This window comes from Delphinus delphis, chromosome 12 (genome assembly GCF_949987515.2).
Source record: "Delphinus delphis chromosome 12, mDelDel1.2, whole genome shotgun sequence".
Taxonomy (NCBI): domain Eukaryota; kingdom Metazoa; phylum Chordata; class Mammalia; order Artiodactyla; family Delphinidae; genus Delphinus; species Delphinus delphis.
In genome coordinates, this window is record NC_082694.2 from 42,199,045 (window position 1) to 42,219,926 (window position 20,882).

General features: G+C 37.1%; 1 pseudogene; it reads left to right on the forward strand.

Annotated features, from left to right (window-relative positions):
* LOC138414226 (tigger transposable element-derived protein 1-like) overlaps positions 1–14,049 on the forward strand; it is a 157,606-nt pseudogene extending 143,557 nt beyond the window's left edge.
* Positions 14,050–20,882: the final 6,833 nt, after the last annotated feature.

The window sequence follows — 20,882 nt, forward strand, 5'->3', positions numbered from 1 at the left end:
TTGGAGATTAATCCTTTGTTGATTCATTTGCAAATATTTTTTCCCGTTCTGAGGGTTGTCTTTTCATCTTGTTTGTAGTTTCCTTTGCTTTGCAAAAGCTTTGAAGTTTCACTTGGTCCATTTTTGTTTTTATTTCCATTACTCTAGGAGGTGGATCAAAAAAGATCTTGCTCTGATTTATGTCAAAGAGTGTTCTTCCTATGTTTTCCTCTAAGAGTTTTATAGTGTCTGGTCTTACATTTAGGTTTTTAATGCATTTTGAGTTTATTTTTGTGTATGGTGTTAGGGAGTGTTCTAATTTCATTCTTTTACATGTACCTGTCCAGTTTTCCCAGCACCACTTATTGAAGAGACTGTCTTTTCTCCATTGTATTTCCTTGCCTCCTTTGTCATGGATTAGTTGACCATAGGTGCGTGGGTTTATCTCTGGGCTCTCTCTCCTGTTCCATTGATCTATATTTCTGTTTTTGTGCCAGTACCATATTGTCTTGATTACTGTAGCTTTGTAGTATAGTCTGAAGTCAGGGAGTCTGATTCCTCCAGCTTTGTTTTTTTCCCTCAAGACTGCTTTGGCTATTCAGGGTCTTTTGTGTCTCCATACAAATTTTAAGTTTTTTTGTTCTAGTTCTGTAAAAAAAATGCTGTACGTAATTTGAGAGTGATTGCATTGAATCCGTAGATTGCTTTGGGTAGTATAGTCATTTTCACAATATTGATTCTTCCAATCCAAGAACATGGTATATCTCTCCATCTGTTGGTATCATCTTTAATTTCCTTCAACAGTGTCTTATAGTTTTCTACATACAGGTCTTTTGTCTCCCTAAGTAGGTTTATTCCTAGGTATTTTATTCTTTTTGTTGCAGTGGTAAATGGGAGTGTTACATTAATTTCTCTATCACATTTTTTTGGTGGCATCTTTAGGATGCTCTATGTATAGTATCATGTCATCTGCAAACAGTGACAGTTTTACTTCTTCTTTTCCAATTTGTATTCTTTTATTTCTTTTTCTTCTCTGATTTCCATGGCTAGGACTTCCAAAACTATGTTGAATAATAGTGGCGAGTGTGGACATCCTTGTCTTCTCCCTGATCTTAGAGGAAATGTTTCAGTTTTTCACCATTGAGAATGATGTTTGCTGTGGGTTTGTCATATATGGCCTTTATTATGTTGAGGTAGGTTCCCTCTATGCCCACTTTCTGGAGAGTTTTTATCATAAATGGGTGTTGAATTTTGTCAAAAGATTTTTCTGCATCAATGGAGATGATCATATGGTTTTTCTTCTTCAGTTTGTTCATATGGTGTATCACATTGATTGATTTGCATTTATTGAAGAATCCTTGCATCCCTGGGATAAATCCCACCTGATCATGGTGTATGATCCTTTTAATGTGTTGTTGGATTCTGTTTGCTCGTATTTTGTTGAGGATTTTTGCATCTATATTCATCAGTGATATTGGTCTGTAATTTTCTTTCTTTGTAGTATCATTGTCCGGTTTTGGTATCAGGGTGATGGTGCCCTCATAGAATGAGTTTGGGAGTTTTCCTTCGTCTGCAATTTTTTGGAAGAGTTTGAGAAGGATGGGTGTTATCTCTTCTCTAAATGTTTGATAGAATTTGACTGTGAAGCCATCTGGTCCTGGACTTTTGTTTGTTGGAAGATTTTTAATCACAGTTTCAATTTCATTACTTGTGATTGGTCTGTTCATATTTTCTCTTTCTTCCTGGTTCAGTCTTGGAAGGTTATACCTTTCTAAGAATTTGTCTATTTCTTCCAGGTTGTCCATTTCATTGGCATATAGTTTTTGTAGTAATCTCTTATAATTCTTTGTATTTCTGCAGTGTCAGTTGTGATTTCTCCTTTTTCATTTCTAATTTTATTGATTTCAGTCCTCTCCATTTTTTTCTTGATGAGTCTGGCTAATGGTTTATCAATTTTGTTTATCTTCTCAAAAAAACAGCTTATAGTTTTATTGATCTTTGCTATTGTTTTCTTCGTTTCTATTTCATTTATTTCTGCTCTGATCTTGATGATTTCTTTCCTTCTGCTAACTTCGGGTTTTGTTTGTTCTTCCTTCTCTAGTTCCTTTAGGTGTAACGTTTGATTCTTTTTTGAGATTTTTCTTGTTTCTTGAGGTAGGCTTGTATAGCTATAAACTTCCCTCTTAGAACTGCTTTTGCTGCATCCCATAGGTTTTGTATCATCGTGTTTTCATTGTCATTTTTCTCTAGGTATTTTTTTAATTTCCTCTTTGATTTCTTCAGTGATTTCTTGTCTATTTAGTATCGTATTGTTTAGTCTCCATGTTTTTGTGCTTTTTACGTTTTTTTCCCTGTAATTCATTTCTAATCTCATAGCGTTGTGGTTAGAAAAGATGCTTGATATGATTTCAATTTTCTTAAATTTACTGAGGCTTGATTTGTGACCCAACATGTGATCTATCCTGGAGAATATTCCGTTTGCACTTGAGAAGAAAGTGTAATCTGAGGTTTTTGGATGGAATGTCGTATAAATACCAATTACATCTATCTGGTCTGTTGTGTCATTTAAAGCTTGTGTTTCCTTATTAATTTTATGTTTGGATGATCTGTCCATTGGTGTAAGTGAGGTGTTAAAGTCCCCCACTATTATTGTGTTACTGTCGATTTCCTCTTTTATAGCTGTTAGCAGTTGCCTTATGTATTGAGGTGCTCCTATGTTGGGTGCATATATATTTATAATTGTTATATCTTCTTCTTGGATTGATCCCTTGATCATTATGTAGTGTTCTTCCTTGTCTCTTGTAACATTCTTTATTTTAAAGTCTATTTTATCTGATATGAGTATTGCCTACTCCAGCTTTCTTTTGATTTCCATTTGCATGGAATATCTTTTTCCATCCCCTCACTTTCAGTCTGTATGTGTCCCTAGGTCTGAAGTGGGTCTCTTGTAGACAGCATATATATGGGTCCTGTTTTTGTATCCATTCAGCAAGGCTGTGTCTTGTGGTTAGAGCATTTAATCCATTCACGTTTAAGGTAATTATCAATATGTATGTTCCGGTTACCATTTTCTTAATTGTTTTGGGTTTGTTTTTGTAGGTGCTTTTCTTCTCTTGTGTTTCCCACTTAGAGAAGTTCCTTTAGCAATTGTTGTAGAGCTGGTTTAGTGGTTCTGAATTCTCTTAGCTTTTGCTTGTCTGTAAAGCTTTTGATTTCTCCATCGAATCTGAATGAGATCCTTGCCGGCTAGAGTAATCTTGGTTGTAGTTTCTTCCCTTTCATCACTTTAAGTGTATCATGCCACTCGCTTCTAGCTTGTAGAGTTTCTGCTGAGAAATCAGCTGTTAACTTTATCGGTGTTCCCTTGTATGTTATTTGTCGTTTTTCCCTTGCTGCTTTCAGTAATTTTTCTTTGTCTTTAATTTTTGCCAGTTTGATTACTATGTGTCTCAGCGTGTTTCTCCTTGAGTTTATCCTGTATGGGACTCTCTGCACTTCCTGGACTTGGGTGGCTATTTCCTTTCCCATGTTAGGGAAGTTTTTGACTATAATCTCTTCAAATATTGTCTCGGGTACTTTCTCTCTCTCTCTCTCTTCTCCTTTTGGGACCCCTATAATGTGAATGTTGTTACGTTTAATCTTGTCCCAGAGGTCTCTTAGGCTGTCTTCATTTCTTTTCATTCTTTTTTCTTTATTCTGTTCTGCAGCAGTGAATTCCACCATTCTGTCTTCCAGGTCACTTGTCCATTCTTCTGCCTCAGTTATTCTGCTATTGATTCCTTCTAGTGTATTTTTCATTTCAGTTATTGTGTTTTTCATCTCTGTTTGTTTGTTCTTTAATTCTTCTAGAACTTCGTTAAATGTTCTTGCATCTTCTCGATCTTTGCCTCCATTCTTTTTCTGAGGTCCTGGATCATCTTCACTATCATTATTCTGAATTCTTTTTCTGGAAGGTTGCCCATCTCCACTTCATTTAGTTGTTTTTCTGGGGTTTTATCTTGTTCCTTCATCTGATACATAGCCCTCTGCCTTTTCATCTTGTCTATCTTTCTGTGAATGTGGTTTTTGTCCACAGGCTGGAGGATTGTAGTTCTTCTTGCTTCTTCTGTCTGCCCTCTGGTGGATGAGGCTATCTAAGAGGGTTGTGCAAGTTTCCTGATTGGAGGGACTGGTGGTGGGTATAGTTGGCTGTTGCTTTGGTAGGCAGAGCTCACTAAAACTTTAATCTACTTGTCTGCTGATGGGTGGGGCTGGGTTCCCTCCCTGTTGTTTGTTTGACCTGAGGTGACCCAATCCTGGAGCCTGCCCGGGCTCTTTGGCGGGGCTAATGGAAAACTCTGGGAGGGCTCACGCCAAGGATTACTTCCCAGAATGTCTGCTGCCAGTGTCCTTGTCCTCATGTTGACACACAGCCACCCACCGTTTCTGTAGGAGACCCTGCAACACTAGAAGGTAGGTCTGGTTCAGTCTTCTGTGGTGTCACTGCGCCTCCCCCTGGGTCCTGAAGAGCACGCTACTTCGTGTGTGCCCTCCAGGAGTGGAGTCTCTGTTTACACCAGTCCTGTCAAAGTCCTGCAATCAAATCCCACTAGCCTTCAAAGTCTGATTCTCTGGGAATTCCTCCTCCTTTAGCCAGACCCCAGATTGGGAAGCCTGACTTGGGGCTTAGAACCTCCATTCCAGTGGGTGGACTTCTGTGGTATAAGTATTCTTCGGTTTGTGAGTCACCCACCCAGCAGTTATGGGATATGATTTTATTGTGATTGCGCCCCTCCTACCGTCTCATTGTGGCTTCTCCTTTGTCTTTGGATGTGGGTTATCTTTTTTGGTGAGTTCCAGTGTCTTCCTGTTGATGATTGTTCAGCAGTTAGCTGTGATTCTGGTGTTCTTGTAAGAGGGAGTGAGACAGTGTCCTTCTGCTCCGTCATCTTGAAACAATCTCCCTATTTTTAGTTTTTTAAGAACCTCCATACTGTTTTCCACAGTGGCTGCACCAATTTACATTCCCATTAATAGCGTAGGAGTATTCCCTTTTCTCCACATCCTCACCAAAATTTGGTACTTGTGTTATTTTTGATGATTCACATTCTGGCAGGTGTAAGGTGATATCTCATTGTGGTTCTGACTTGCATTTCTCTGATGATTAGTGATATTGAGCATCTTTTCATGTGTCTGTTGGTCATCTGCATGTCTTCTTTGGAAAAATGTCTATTCAGGTCTTCTGCCCATTCTTTAATTAGGTTGTTTGGTTTTTTGATATTGAGTTGTATGAGCTGTGTATGTATTTTGGATATTAACCTGTCATCGGTCATATCATTTGCAATTATTTTCTCCCATTTCATAGGTTGTCTTTTTGCTTTGTTTATTGTTTCCTTTGCTGTGCAAAAGCTTATAAGTTTCATTAGGTCCCATTTGTTTATTTTTGCTTTTGTTTCCTTTGCTTTAGGAGACAGATCCAAAAATAATATTTCTATGATTTATGTCAAAGAGTGTTTTCCTCTAGAAATTTTATGGTTTCTAGTCTTACATTTAGGTCTTTAATCCATTGTTAGTTTATTTTTGTATATGGTGTGAGAAAATGTTCAAATTTCATTATTTTACATGTAGCTGTCCAGTTTTCCCAGCACCACTTATTGAAGAGACTGTCTTCTCCATTGTGTATTCTTGCCTCCTTTGTCTTAGATTAATTGACCGTAAGTGCATGGTTCATTTCTGGGCTCTGTATTCTGTTCCACTGATCTGTGTGTCTGTTTTTGTGCCAGTATCCTACTGTTTTGATTATATTAGCTTTGTATTATAGCCTGAAGTCAGGGAGCATGATACCTCCAGCGTTGTTGTTCTTTTTCAAGATTGTTTTGGCTATTTGGGGTCTTCTGTGTTCCATACAAATTTTAAATTTATTTTTTCTAGTTCTCTGAAAAATGCCCTTGGTATTTTTATAGGGATTGCATTGACTCTGTAAGTTGCAGTGGGTAGTATGGTCATTCTAACAGTGTTAATTCTTCCAGTCTATGAACATGGTATATCTTTCCATCTGTTTGTGTCATCTTCAATTTCTTTCATTAGTGTCTTATTGTTTTCTGAGTACAGGTCTTTTACCTCCTTAGGTAGGTTTATTTCTAGATGGAATAATTCTATAAGGAGAATCCATACCTTATAAATTATTTGGTTATTGAAAAGTACACGTTATATAGGAAAGAATACATAAAGAATAGCTGCTTGATGTATTCCCTTGGTAAACATATAATTGGTTAATTACTTACCATTAAAAAAAAATAATTTATTTCCTTAGACTCTTCCAAAGAAGATGACTACCTTTTTTCTGATGAGTGGATGGTATTTAAATGTATTTGTGTGTTTCAAAATACTGAGTTATTTTTTTATTCATGGTTAAAATTAGTTTATCTTTGTCCAGCAGAAACCTCTTCAAATTGTCTTCTGAGTCCTTTTAACATGGCACTAATAATCCTTGTTACCTTTCTTACTATCTAATATGGCAAAATTCTTTGCATTTGTCCTATTAAATTTCTGATGCCAGCTATACCAGGACTGTATGAAAGGTCCTTGTTCCTTATTGTGGAATATAGTATTTAGAAACTACAACTTAAGCACTGGAATTTTTCATTGCCTTTGGATTAGTTTTTGTTTCTAGACCTTTTTTAGTTTTCAGAAGTAAGAAATATTTGTTTACTCTATAAATATAAAACACAGTTTAACTGTATCTCATTTATTTAATATATTAATAATTAACCCAATAATAATTCATATAATTAATTCAAACTCAAGACTGTAGGGCTTTTCTTAACCTCTTTGATCCCATTTCTTTATTTCACTTGTATTTCAGTATTTCTACAGTAATTATTCATTTGCTTTATTCCACAATACACACACTACAGACTCAGTATAGTAATATCAACATTATTGCCAACACTGTAATTACTGAAAACATTTTCAGATTTTAATTTTCCTTTATTTGTCCTTCAGAAATTTCACAGTAGGGTTATTCAGTTAAAGTACTGTTTCATATTCACCTGGAATTTTCCTCTCTGTGTGGTTATACTGCCAAGTCAGTACAAAGTTTGGTTTGTGTAATTCTTTTTGCTTCAGACATTTAGCAGTTGACTTTAAAATTTAATTTTGTATTATAATTATGTAAAATGTTCACATGGACAAAAGTAAAATATATCAAATGTGTTATACTCAGAGAAGTATATTTTTCTGTTCCTTTCTCTCCAATGCATTCCCTCCCTCCCCTTAAATGTAAGGATATAATACAAACATAAAGCCTCATATGGTTTATCTTTATACATAAATGTATGCATCCACACATATATACATACATACATACACACATATATTCAGTATTCAACAATGCTGAATGAGAACTGAATGGAAATTTACTGTAACTTGTGGGAAATTAAATTTTTACATTAGCAAATGAATATAAATTACTTGAAAGTATAAAATGGGATATTTCAGTTTAGTTGCATTTGCCTATATTTTCTAAATTCCACTGTTCATGTAATTCTGAATAAAATGGCATTGGCACCAGACTATGTGCCATTGTGATGTTCCTTTAATGAAAATGCTGCTACCACAGCCCTCGCCATACAATGCACTTGCACATTTACCCATTTGTAGATACTCATTGAACACATATCTTGCATTTAGTTCCCTTGTGAAAACAGTAAGAAGGAGTTAACAAGAGTTATATCCGTACTGGCTGTTTTGTATAGCACTTCTCAGTATAAAGCTAAACATTTCTTATATTCAATTCAATACTAAATACCCATAGCTTAATGCTTTAATCAACATAGCTAAAGCATAATAGTTTATGCTTTACGATCCTCTACAGTGGTCTTGTGTAGTCAAACTCTTTGTATCAGTTTGAATTATGTTTGACTACATGTAACAGAAACCTAACCACAATAGCTCAACCAAATAGAGGTTCATATTTTCTCACATTATGAGAAATCTGGAAGCAATTAGTTCAAGATTGGTACAGCTGCTCAGGGAAGGTCCAAGATCTTTTCAAATTCCTGCCCCATTATTCTTTTCATATGGTATTTATTTTTTCATGGTTTCAAAATGGCTTCTCTGCCTCCAGGAATTATGTTTATATTCTAGGCAGAAAGAAAGAGGGAAGAGTAAAAAAATAAAACATGTCTGCCAGCTGAGCGTATTCTCTCTATACTAGGTAAAAACAGACTTCCTGTAAAATCTACCTAACAGATTTACTCTTTAATATCATTTGTCAGAACTGGATCACATGTCCATTCCTAGCTACAGTAGAGTCACATTACTGCTCTGAGAACAACTGGACCTCCCAGTAAGTAAAGGAAACAGAAGGAATGGCTACTGGACAAGGAACCAAAACTTTCTACCGGGGCTTCCCTGGTGGTGCAGTAGTTGAGAGTCCGCCTGCCGATGCAGGGGACACGGGTTCGTGCCCCAGTCCGGGAAGATCCCACATGCCGCGGAGAGGCAGGGCCTGTGAGCCATGGCTGCTGGGCCTGTGCGTCCGGAGCCTGTGCTCCGCAACGGGAGAGGCCACAACAGTGAGAGGCCCGTGTACCACAAAAAAAAAAAAAAAAAAAACTTTCTGCCATATGCCTTGAATCCTTGTCAATGATGTTTTAAGGTTTATTTTTTTCCTCAGAACAAAAGCAGTATATGCTTTGTGCTACTCAGCTATGTAAATATGAATCAAGTCTGCTTCCCTGAACACCAGAAATTTGTTTTATGATTTTCAAGGACTGTAATGGAAAAATATTTTGCAGCTGCTTATATGAGTTTTCTAGAGCTGCCATAATAAGGAACCAAAGACTGAGAGACTTAAACAATAGATATTTATTTTCTCACAATTCTGGAAGTTAGAAGTACGAGAAAAAGGTGTCAGAATGGTTGACTTTTTATGAGGCGTCTCTCTTTGGCTCATGGATGTCCATCTTCCCCTTGTGTCTTCACACAGTCTTTCTTTTGTGTGTATCTGTATCCTAATCTCTTCTTCTTATAATGACACAGTCATGTTTAATTAGGGCCCAATGATATGACCTAATTTTAACTCAATTACCTCTTTAGAGACCCCATTTCTAAATATAAATTCTGAGGCACTGGGGTTTAGGACTTCAGCATATGAATTTTTGAGGGAGCACAGTTTGCCTGCAACATTGCTAAAGCATAGAAAAAAATAACAATAACAAAACAAAACAAAAACAAACCAAAAAGGCGAGGTGATAAGAGACATTTCTGGGTCATCCATTTCAATTTTTAAATTGTATCAACATTTCCAATCCCACCTCACTGGTATCATCTGCAACTGGTAACCAGAAAAAATTACTTAGCCAAATATAAAATATAATATTGCCAAATGATTTCTAACTCCTATGATTCATAGATTCTAATGGCTTAATAAATGACTGTTTAACTGGGATAGTAGAGTCATAGGTAATTGCAGTTATTCACACATTAAACTGTAGGGAAATAGCTAATCCAATTATATTGAATTCAAGCATATCTCTCTGGGATTTGTGGAAGATATTTAAGCAAAGAGACATGCCACTTTCATATTCCAATTTGCTTGTACGTGTCTACTTAGATTTATTGTGATTTTTCCTTGGTTTTTGTGTGTTCACTTGCAGATAACAATCAGTTGCAGGTGCAACAGACAGCAGTATAACTTTGGAATATTTTTGTTAATTAACTTGGGCTCAAATTCTAATAGTGTGCACACTATTGCTAGGGTACTAATAGAGTGTGGGAAATAAATGCTCTTGATCTTCCTTGGTTTATTTTTCTGCTTTTTATGTTATATAGAGTGTCTACAGGGCTGTGGAAAACAAAACAGACACAGGCAATAATGATGTTTTATGTGAGTCATAGAGAAAAGTAGGAAAGGATACAATCCAAACAAATATAAAGTGGTATTGATTTTAATTAATGATTATTTGAGACTCAGTCAATATAGAAGAGCTCTCATTCATTAGATAGTTATAGTAATTATAGGTTGCAAATTAGATATAAGTCTTGGGAGGCGGGAACTGATTTGGCACCCTGAGCTGGAGGTTATTATTGTCAACACTGAAGGATTTGCTACATACCATCAAGTTGAACTATCTAGGGATGATCTTCAAAGGTGAGCATTTGAAATAAGACCAGTTGAAAAAAAGAGACCAGTTCAGTGCCAGGGAGATAATCACTGCATGAGATGATCCTGATGCTTATTTCTTCTTCTGTCTCTTCTTTTTTTTTTTTTTTTTTTTTTGCGGTACGCGGGCCTCTCACTGTTGTGGCCTCTCCCGTTGCGGAGCACAGGCTCCGGACGCGCAGGCTCAGCGGCCATGGCTCATGGGCTCAGCCGCTCCGCGGCATGTGGGATCTTCCCGGACTGGGGCATGAACCCGTGTCCCCTGCGTCGGCAGGCGGACTCTCAACCACTGTGCCACCAGGGAAGCCCTTCTGTCTCTTCTTTGACTAAGGTGAAGATCATGGTGGGCAACAAACCCATGACTCAATTGCTTTCACAACTATCTAAAATAAAACCATCTATCTCAAACATTCTCTCTATTTCAGTTCATTGAATTAAATGAATTTAAATTAATCAAACATATAGAGCTTTTGTTAGATACCTTGCCCAGTCTAGGTATATGAGATCCAGTGATGACCAATTGTGTAGAAGGTTATCTGATGATAAATATTAAAAAAAAATGTAGAACAGGACATATATTGACACAGTAATGCTATATAATAATCAGTCACAGAACTTCATACATTATTGTTGTGCATTACAACAATAAACATTCATTTAGTTGATGTGTCTGTGAATCACTGATTTAGGCTGCAAAGTTCTTTTGGTCAGTGGCACGGTGGTCTCTGTCACATTCCATTAGGCAAAAAAGTCGCACAGACGACCCAAACTCAAAGGGTAGGGAAATCAACTCTACATCTTTAGTTGGAGGAAACACAAAATTACTTGGTACACGTACAGAGAGGAAAAAAATAAGTGCAATTATTAATATAATCAGCCTGCCATTCTTTGCTCTCAGGGAGGACACAGTTACTCACATCCCTCTTATGTATAAAATATGTTCTCCCTTTACCATGACTGTCAGAAGTCACATCCCATCACAGCATGAAATTCAAAGTCTATAATTTTGTGATCTCTCTTGGTCTGGATGTAGCCCCTCTTGGTCCAGAGACCTATAGCCAAAAAGACAATTTATGTGCCCCTGAAACACCCAATATAAAATGAAGAAAAAAAAAATTATTTATGAAAATGAAAAGAATGAACAACACATTATAGTCTCTGGCCTATAGAAAGTTTGAAATTTCTTGAGCAAATATTCCAGATTTCCCTCTTGTTTTGGAAAATGTTTATTAGTTTGGACCTACTTCTGCTCCCTAGAAATGGATCCTCTGTTTATTGTTCTCCATGACTTTTAGCTTTTCCCTCTGATATATCCTTTCTTTTCCATCCATCCTGACCACTTTTGAAGAAATGGTCCTATTAGCTGAGTAGTCTTCTCAGCCTGTAGAAAGTTGTAGGTCCAGAGTCTTTGTTTTCCCTCAGTCAAACATCCTTTTTTTTTGCAGACTGGCAGGGCTTTTGCCAATACAGCTCTTTTAAGACATTGTGAATTTTCTTTTTTTTTAAATTGAGATATAATTGACATATATTTTATTAGTTTTAGGTGTACAACATAATGGTTCTATATATGTAAATGATATGAAATTATTGCCACAATAAGTTTAATTAACATCCATCACCTCACATAGTTAGCAGATTTTGTTCTTGTGATGAGAACTTTTAGGATCTACTATCTTAGCAACTTTCAAATATACAATAGAGTATCGTTAACTATAGTCACTATGCTGTACGTTACAGGCATTCATTGTTTTATTGCACTTTGCTTTATTGTGCTTCCCAGATACTGCATCTTTTTTACAAATCGAAAGTTTGTGACAACCTACATCAAGTAGTGGCATCTATTGGCACCATTTTTCCAACGGCATTTGCTCACTTCGTGTCTCTTTGTCTCATTTTGGTAATTCTTGCAATATGTCAGACATTTTCATTATTATTATATTTGTTATAGTGATCTGTGATCCGTGATCTTTGATGTTACTAGAGAAATTGTTTTGGCGTACCAAGAATCACACCCACATATAATGGCAAACTTAATTGATAAGTGTTGTGTGTGTTCTCACTGCTCCACTGACCGGCCATTCCCCTGTCTCTCTGCCTCTCCGCAGGCCTCCTTACTCCCTGAAATATGATAGTATTAAAAGTGGGCCAATTAATAACCCTCCAGTGGTCCCTAAGTGTTCAAGGGAAAGGAAGAGTCACATATTTCTTACTTTAAATCAAAAACTAGAGATGATTAAGCTTAGTTAGGAAGGCATGTTGAAAACTCAGGACAAAGACTAGGCCTCTTGTACCAAACAGTTAGCCAAGTTGTGAATGCAAATGAAAAGCTCTTGAAGGAAATGAAAAGTGCGACTGCAGTGGAGACATGAATGATAAGAAAGCAAAGCAGCCTTATGGCTGATATGGAGAAAGCTTTAGTGGTCTGTATAGAAGATCAAACCAGCCACAAAGTTTCCTGAAGCCAGCACCTAATCCAGAGCAAGGCCTTAAATATTTTTGATTCTCTTTGATTCTGTGAAGGCTAAGAGAGGTGAGGAAGCTGCAGAAGCAAAGTAGGAAGCTAGCAGAGGTAAGTTCATGAAGTTTAAGGAAAGAAGCTGTATCCGTAACACAAAAGTGCAGGGTGAAGCAGCAGGTGCTAATGTGGAAGCTTCTGCTAGTTATCCAGAAGATTTAGCTAAGATAATTAATGAAGGTGGCTACACTAAACAACAGATTTTCAATGTAGATGAAACAGCCTACTACTGGAAGAAGAGGCCATCTAGGACTTTCATAGCTGGAGAGGAGAAATCAGTGTCAGGCTTCAAAGGACAGGCTGGCTCTCTTGTTAGGGGCTAATGTGGCTGGTGACTTTAAGTTGAAGTCAGTGCTCATTTAACATTCTGAAAATACTAGGGTCCTTAAGAGTTTATGCAATATCTACCTTCCCTGTGCTCTATCAGTGGAACAACAAAACCTGGATGATAGCACATCTGTTTACAACATGGTTTACTGAATATTTGAAGCCCACTGTTGAGACCTACTGTTCAGAAAAGAAGATTCCTTTCAAAATGTTACTGCTCATTGACAGTGCACCTGGTCACCCAAGACCTCTGATGGAGATGTACCATGAGATTAATGTTGTTTTCATGCCTGCTAACACAAGATGCTGTCTGCAACCCATGGATCAAGGAGTAATTCGACTTTCAAGTCTTATTCTTTAAGAAATACATTTCATAAGGCTATAGCTGCCGTAGATAGTGATTCCTCTGATGGATCTGGGCAAAGTCAATTGAAAATCTTCTGGAAAGGATTCACCATTCTAGGTGCAATTAAGAACATTTGTGATTCATGGGAAGAGGTCAAAAATATCAACACAAACAGGAGTTTGGAAGAAGTGAATTCCAACCCTGATGAATGACTTTGAGGGGTTCAAGACTTCAATGAAGGAAGTAACTGCAGATGTGGTAGAAATAGCAAGAGAAGCGGAATTAGAAGTGGAGCCTGGAGATGTGCCTGCATTGGTGCACTCTCATGATAGAACTTGAATGGATGAAGAGTTGCTTGTTATGGATGAGCAGAGAGAGTGGTTTCTTGAGATGGAATCTACTCCTGGTGAAGAATAACAACGGAGGATTTAGAATATTACATAAACTTAACTGATAAAGCAGCATCAGGGTTTGAGAGGATTGACTCCAACTTTGAAAGAAGTTCTGCTGTGGGTAAGATGCTATGAACAACATGCATGCCACAGAGGAAACGTTCTTGAATGGAAGAATCAATTCATGCAGCAATCCTAATTGCTGTCTTATTTTAAGAAACTGCCACAGCCACCCCAGCCCTCAGCAGCCACCACCCTCGTCAGTCAGCAGCCATCAACATTGAGGCAGGACCCTCCACCAGCAAAAAGATTACAACTGGCTGAAAGCTCAGATGAGGGTTAGCATCTTCTAGCAATAGTTTTAAATTGAGGTATAATGCCATTGCATACTTAATAGACTGCAGTATGATGTAAACGTAACCTTTATATGCATTGGGAAACCAAAAAATTCACGTGACTTGCTTTATTGTGATGTTTGCTTTATTGTGGTGGTCTGGAACGGAACCTGGAATATCTCTGAAGTATGCTTGTACATCCCTAGGACTTATTTATCTTATGATTGGAAGCTTGTACCATTTGACTACCTTCACCCACTTCCCCCACCCTCCACCCCTCACCTCTGGCAACCACCAGTCTGTTCTCTGTATCTATGAGTTAGTTTCCTTTAGATTCCACATATAAGTAAGTGAGATTATATAGTATCTGTCTTTCTCTACTTCACTTAGCATAGTGCGCTTAAGGCCATCCATGGTGTTGCAAATGGCAGGATATCCTCTTTTACGGCTGAATTATGTATATGTACCACATTTTCTTTATCCATTCCTCTGTTGATGGACACTTAGGTTGTTTCATTGTCTTTTCTATTGTAAATAATACTGCAGTGAACAAGGGGATGCAGATAACTTTCTGAGTTAGTGTTTTCTTTTCCTTTGGATATATACCCAGAAGTGGGATTGCTGGATCATATGGCAGTTCTATTTTTAATTTTTTGAAGAACCTCCATACTGGTTTCCATAGCAGCTGCACCAATTTACATTCCCACCAACAGTGCACAAGGGTTCCCTTTTCTCCATATCTTTGCCAACACTTGTTATGTCTTACCTTTTTGCTAATAGCCATTAACAGGTATAAGGTGATATCTCATTGTGGTTTTGATTTGCATTTCTCTGATGATGTGAATTTTCTATGTATTTGAAAACAAAAGCCCAATTCATTATTTCACTCATAGGAATTTACGAAATGGAAATACATATGACTGTATGAATAATACATTCACATGTATTATTAATTTATATTAATGAATAATATAAATCTTTTTATAAAACAATAATTATTACACAATTATATTGAAAAATGAACACGTGTATACATTATTTTTAGTTTTATTCTTTTAACAGAACATTTTAGCAAAATTGTTTTTCAGTATGATCTACTTATTCCTTTTCTAGGCTTTTACCCAATAGGATAGATCTATGCAGATGTGTGAACACTTACATATAACCATGTTCACTGAGCAAAATTTAAAATATTAGAAGATTGGGAAAAATCTAATAGCATATATTACATTTGTACTTTAAAATGTTCTACTTTATATATAGTTAACTTACTTGAACAATGTATTCATTTTATAATTGGCAAAATATAAACTTTTTAAATATGAAAAATAAAAATATTGCTTTATCTGTTGACTAACATTTAAGGTAAATTTGAACCGTTTTACTTAGCCTCAGGATATGAGTGGAAAAGTCAAAATGATTAAAACTGTGTTGAAACATAGCTCATGGGTGATGCCATTACCTAAAATAGGAAAGTAAAACAGAAGTTATTGGATTTTGGACATGTTCCATTTAAAGTGCCTCTGAAAGCCTCCGTGGGAGGTATCCAGAATATACTTGGAAAGATATGTCAGGTGCCGTAAAAATAGTTCAGATGTAGACAGATCTGTTTAGGATCCGGAAATGTGGGAAATAATTAGCACTCTAAGTGAAAATTTATTTATAGATAAACACTCTAAGGCCCTCAACTTGGTGAATGTCTAAATGCGAGGTTGGGAGATGTGAAAGGGTATAATGAAAAAGGCCTAGAATGCATACTTAGAGGCATAGAGGGTTGTAACAATGCGGAGTCGCAAAAGGCAAGGGAGGAATATCTCAAGGGGGGCCTGCAAGCCTCAGATGCTTCAGGGAGCAGTCTGTTAGAATGCCTCCATATTTTTTAAAAATAACATTGTGTTCAGTAATGAGATGGTTGATGAAAACTTTCAAATGAACAGTTTCAACAGAAAGTTAGAAATATTATAGACAGTTGAGGAGTAAGTTGGTGAAAGAAAGTAAGAGGTAAAAATATAGGTAACTTTCAAAATGCCTTGAGATGAATCCAGTTACAGAGATCAGGCAGTAATAGAGGGAGACTGACAAAACTATTAGCAATTACTCAGACTTCTTGCCAGCCTCTACACCAAGACTGTATTATATCAGCAGAGTATAATGAGAGTGTAAACTCTCAGAAGCTTTTGGAATTTGATGCATTTTAATGACACAGAAAATTCTTCTCATTCTATGGACAAAACTTTGGAAAAAATATTTGAAAGAAGGTCCCAGCTTCTGTGCTCTGAAATTCATGACCATTCCTATGGCTGTTTCCACAGTGATTGAGCATGGCAGGGATTGTAAGGAACGATGTCCCTGGGACAGAACACCTTTGGCTCCAGAACCCTCCAAGAGCCCTGCTGACCACTCCTGAGACAGTAAAGCATTCTGAGGTACTTCACCCAGCCTTCATACTCTCCTCTACTGGAGTCAGACAACCTTGCTGCCTGGTGTTTTCACCCAGCCTTTCAGCTCCTGCCCTGTTTTCTCTCACACACGTATTTCCCCTCATAAAATCCTTGAACATTTAACCCCAACTTGGCATCTGCTTCTCAGAGGACCTAGAGTAACACACACATATAATAGAAGTTTTCAGATGTTCTTTGAAGCTGTGAGCTGCTAGACTTATGCTATTTATTAAAGACAGCAGCTTACATTTATCACATAGTTTCTCTTGATGTTTGCAAAACAGATACTAGTTAGACTTTTCTGATTTTACAGTGGGAGCAGCCCATCTGTGGTCACATTTCTTTTTTCATTGTCCTCCCAATTTTCAAATTTTGAATATCCTGCTTTAAAAAAATCATGCATGGTACCATCCAGTGATTTCTGCTGTTCCTTTTTGTTCTTGCATACGTTTATAGGCTCCCTTTGTGAGCTTGGTGAAATTGGTGGATCAGAGCAAGGATTCTTTACATTTCCTCATTTGATATGTAGTGTTTATGTTATTTGATATTTGTCCATTTTGTGGAAATAACATTTCCATCTGTGAAATGATGGATACTGGTTGATGAGTTAGACACATTATAAATCAAAGTAATAACCTGAGTACTATGGTGAGGGAAGTGCCAGGAATCTCTGCACTCATTAGCATGTGCTTTGCATCAAAAGATGGTAGGAGAACAAAGAAGAAAATATCACTGGGTGAAAGCCCCAAAGAAACACACCTCTAAGTTATGGGTGAGACTTGGTTCTCCAGTCTTTTCTAATAATGTCCTATTCTTCTTGTGGGATAATTGGGTTAAGGATAGGAGTATTGTATGAGGATAAGTTAACTGAATTTGACTTGAATTTTATTAATTACTTTTTCAGTAAGCCTCTCCCAACTTATTAGGCAAGCGTACTGGTCTCTGTTGTCTCTCTGTCACTCTGAGGTCACAGGGTTGGGAGGAGTCCTGTAGTGGTCACATATATGCCAGCATTATAAAATATGGAGCTTCACACTCTGCAAATGCTCCTTCTGTAAGAGACTCTGAGCTCATCCAGCTTGGAGGGAGCCTCTTGAGAATGCAGCTTTATATAAAGGCTTCATGTTAAATGATACTTGACCGTATTTAAGTGAAGACATGTGAAATGTGCAGAGTGGGTATAATTATTTTGATTAGTGAACTCTAATGCAGACGCCATCGCATTTCCATACCACAGTTAACGTTTAGCAGAATAGGGAGCCTCAGATCATTAACAACAGGGTATAAGCAATCCTGGCATTTCCCGGGAAACCTGTAATTAATTGGAAACCATGAATTGAGGAGAGGCATCTATTTCTTTAAAGTTGATTACTTTGTTCTATTCAGATAAAATAAAAGTATAGAATAGGCCGTTACCTAGTATATTCTACTGAATCGTCATTACCTAGTATACTGTACTGAGAAACTAGACTAGTGCTCTAGGAAATAGTTCCAGAAGACAGGGAGTAAGAAAATTTGCAGGTAAAGCAAAATACACAAAAGTCACAAAATCCTTCCCACCCATTAAAGATTCACCAACATTATGAAGACACAAAATGTTGACTATTAAAACAATCAGTAAAATATTTGGAGTAGATATTTACATTTATTTTGACTTATCAGAATCCAAACTCCCTTCCCATTTTGGAAGAATGCCTTATCCTCACTATTTAGCTAAAGGGGTACAAATTCTTTCTCTCTCTACCCCTTAGTAGGTAGGATCTATGAATCCGATTCTTCGTCAGACTGATGTTTCAAACAAAGCTTAAACTCTGGAGGGAGTGATGCAGAAAAGAACGGACAGAATTTATTTGCAAGAGCTTTACAGATTTCTCTGAGATATGCATCAGCAACAGGATTGGCATATAGCCTTGGTTTTGAGTATTCCATGAGGGCTGGGTTAGGCACAATGGATGGCTCTGATACCAAAAGCAACATTCTCATCAGACTAGACTTCTGGTATGAACTTGGCTGTGGTTGTTGTTGCTTAGACTTCCTTGGTCTACCCATTTTCCCAAGCTTGTTTCCCCAGTTTCCAGTCTGTCAGCTACCACATAACTAATTCCTTCCATGTTAGCTAGAGGTTTAGCAGGTGCTTATGGTCAAGAACCCTGAATGATGTGCCACCTTGTTTAAAAATTAGATGTTTTAAAATAACTCCGTTAGGTAAGATTTTTCATCCATCATTTTCCTAGAATTATAGTCGCTGAATATTGAAAGTAACCCTAGAAGGCATACTTTAAACAATTCTTTAAAGAGTGCCTGGTACCTTCTACAACATTTCAGATTAGTGGATATTTGGTCTTCACTCAGATGCCTTCAGTGGCAGAAAGCTCACAGCTTCTCAAAGCCAGTTATTCCATATTAAGACAATTCTAATTTTCTATTGTTATTTCTTTTAACTAGCTTTCTTTACCTGTAATACTGTGATGATTCATTGGGCAACCTCATCTAAGTTTCAGTTCATATTGAAATTGCAGTAAGTATATATCTCTGTTTTGACAGTGTATAAAGATTCAGTTTCACTGAAGTTTAGAAAACAAAAAATATTTTGAAGAATGGATATGCCACAAATATTGGCTCTAAAGCACACCCTTTGGGAAAAAGTTCATTGTTGCAGACTTGTGATGTTTCTAGCCCAGATTTAGGCCTGGCTCCCTAAATTAAATACAAGTTTGAGTCTTACTAGCTCATCACCATTGGCAACTGCCTCCAGAACCATGTGTCTTCCCCAAACTGCCTGATTTAGTATCATATTTGGGTTCAGTTATAAGTGATAATTAGATCAATATGAGTGTCGGATTGGCTCAAACTTCCTATGACAAAGAGAAGGAAAAGTGTTCATGTATATGAACATTATGACAAATAATTTCCAAAAATAATAACTTGCCAAAGTGAGTGAATAAGATGTAGATAATTCAAAGCTCAAAAAACTCTTAGCGTGAATAATAGTCTCCACTTGGCCTAAAACATGGCTAATTGCTGTTTATTAACAACACACTTTCCTCTTTTGCAATGGCTACAATAAATGAACTGTTGGAATTCCCCTGATGAGCTATTTCATGGGCCAGGATTTTCATTTCTGCTTCAGAAAACATACCTTCATTGATTGAAATCATGTAGGTGAAGAATAAAGACACACTTGCTTCAGTAAATTAAGGAATTTATATCAGGAATGTATTTGTCCAAAAGGACACCTGATCGAAACAATCCCTCAAACCTCTAGCTGCTTTATCACTTTTTATTTAGTGGTGTCTGCTTTCATCAATGGAGAAACGCAGGGAAATAGAATTTGTTGTGAAACAATACATTAATTTACATTAATATGTGAATTAAAAATTTTTTAATCCATGTATTTCAAACTCTCCTGTAAATGCAACTAAAGTAGTGTGGCTTAGGAGCTGTAACTGAAGACAACCCTCAAAAGTAATAGGTGCAGAACTTGTATGACTAATATGTATAGTAGTTCAGCCCTCTGGAAGTGTGTATCGTTCAAAATTAATCCTTGGGACTCCTCTGGTTAATTTCCCATTAAATTCACCCTATTCCCCTCCCCACACCTAAGTCCCCTTGAGAAATGTGAGAGATGGAGGCACAGAGGTAAAGATGGAATTTCAGGATGACCACTTCTGCTGTCAGGTGTCCACTCTAAATCCACTTGCTAAAGTGAGTTTGTAAGATGTACAGAGTCCAAAGTTCAAAAACTCACAGTATTTTTAATAAGACCATATGGTCCCCAAAGCTACCACTCTGTCTAGAATATCCTTCCTACCATGTCTTTTTAGTTAACTCCATTTATTCCTCAATTATTAGCCCAATCATATCTTTCTCTGGGAAGTCTTCCCTGATCTCATTGAAGACTAGGTATTTTATGAACTGTTTTGGAAAACTGTACTTTTCCCCTGTTACTATTCATTACTGCATGAGCATGTATATGTGGTTATATTAGTAATGGTTATTATAATAACCAATAACAATGGTTATTATAATAATAATGGTCTCACCTCCTGCAACCCCTGAGCCACTTGAGTGCAGGAGCCATATCTTTTTGTTCACCAGTGTATTCTGAGCACCTTGCACAGTGACTGACAATCAGGAAGCACTTGATCAGCGGTGGTCAGATGGGTAACACCTTCACACCGTTTGAGAATATGACTTCTCGCAAACGTACCATTTTCCTATCTCTCTGCTATTGAGGGGAATAAAGGTTCCTCCTCTAGTCAAGGAAAATCCCTTACCTGTGCTTTGGGTCACTTCCCCCCAAGACCCCTTCACTGTCTCGTCCCAACACTCCCTGATGTTGCTTTTATCTTCAACCTTTCCTCAAGTTTCTTCCAATTTAGCAAACAAATAAAAACAAA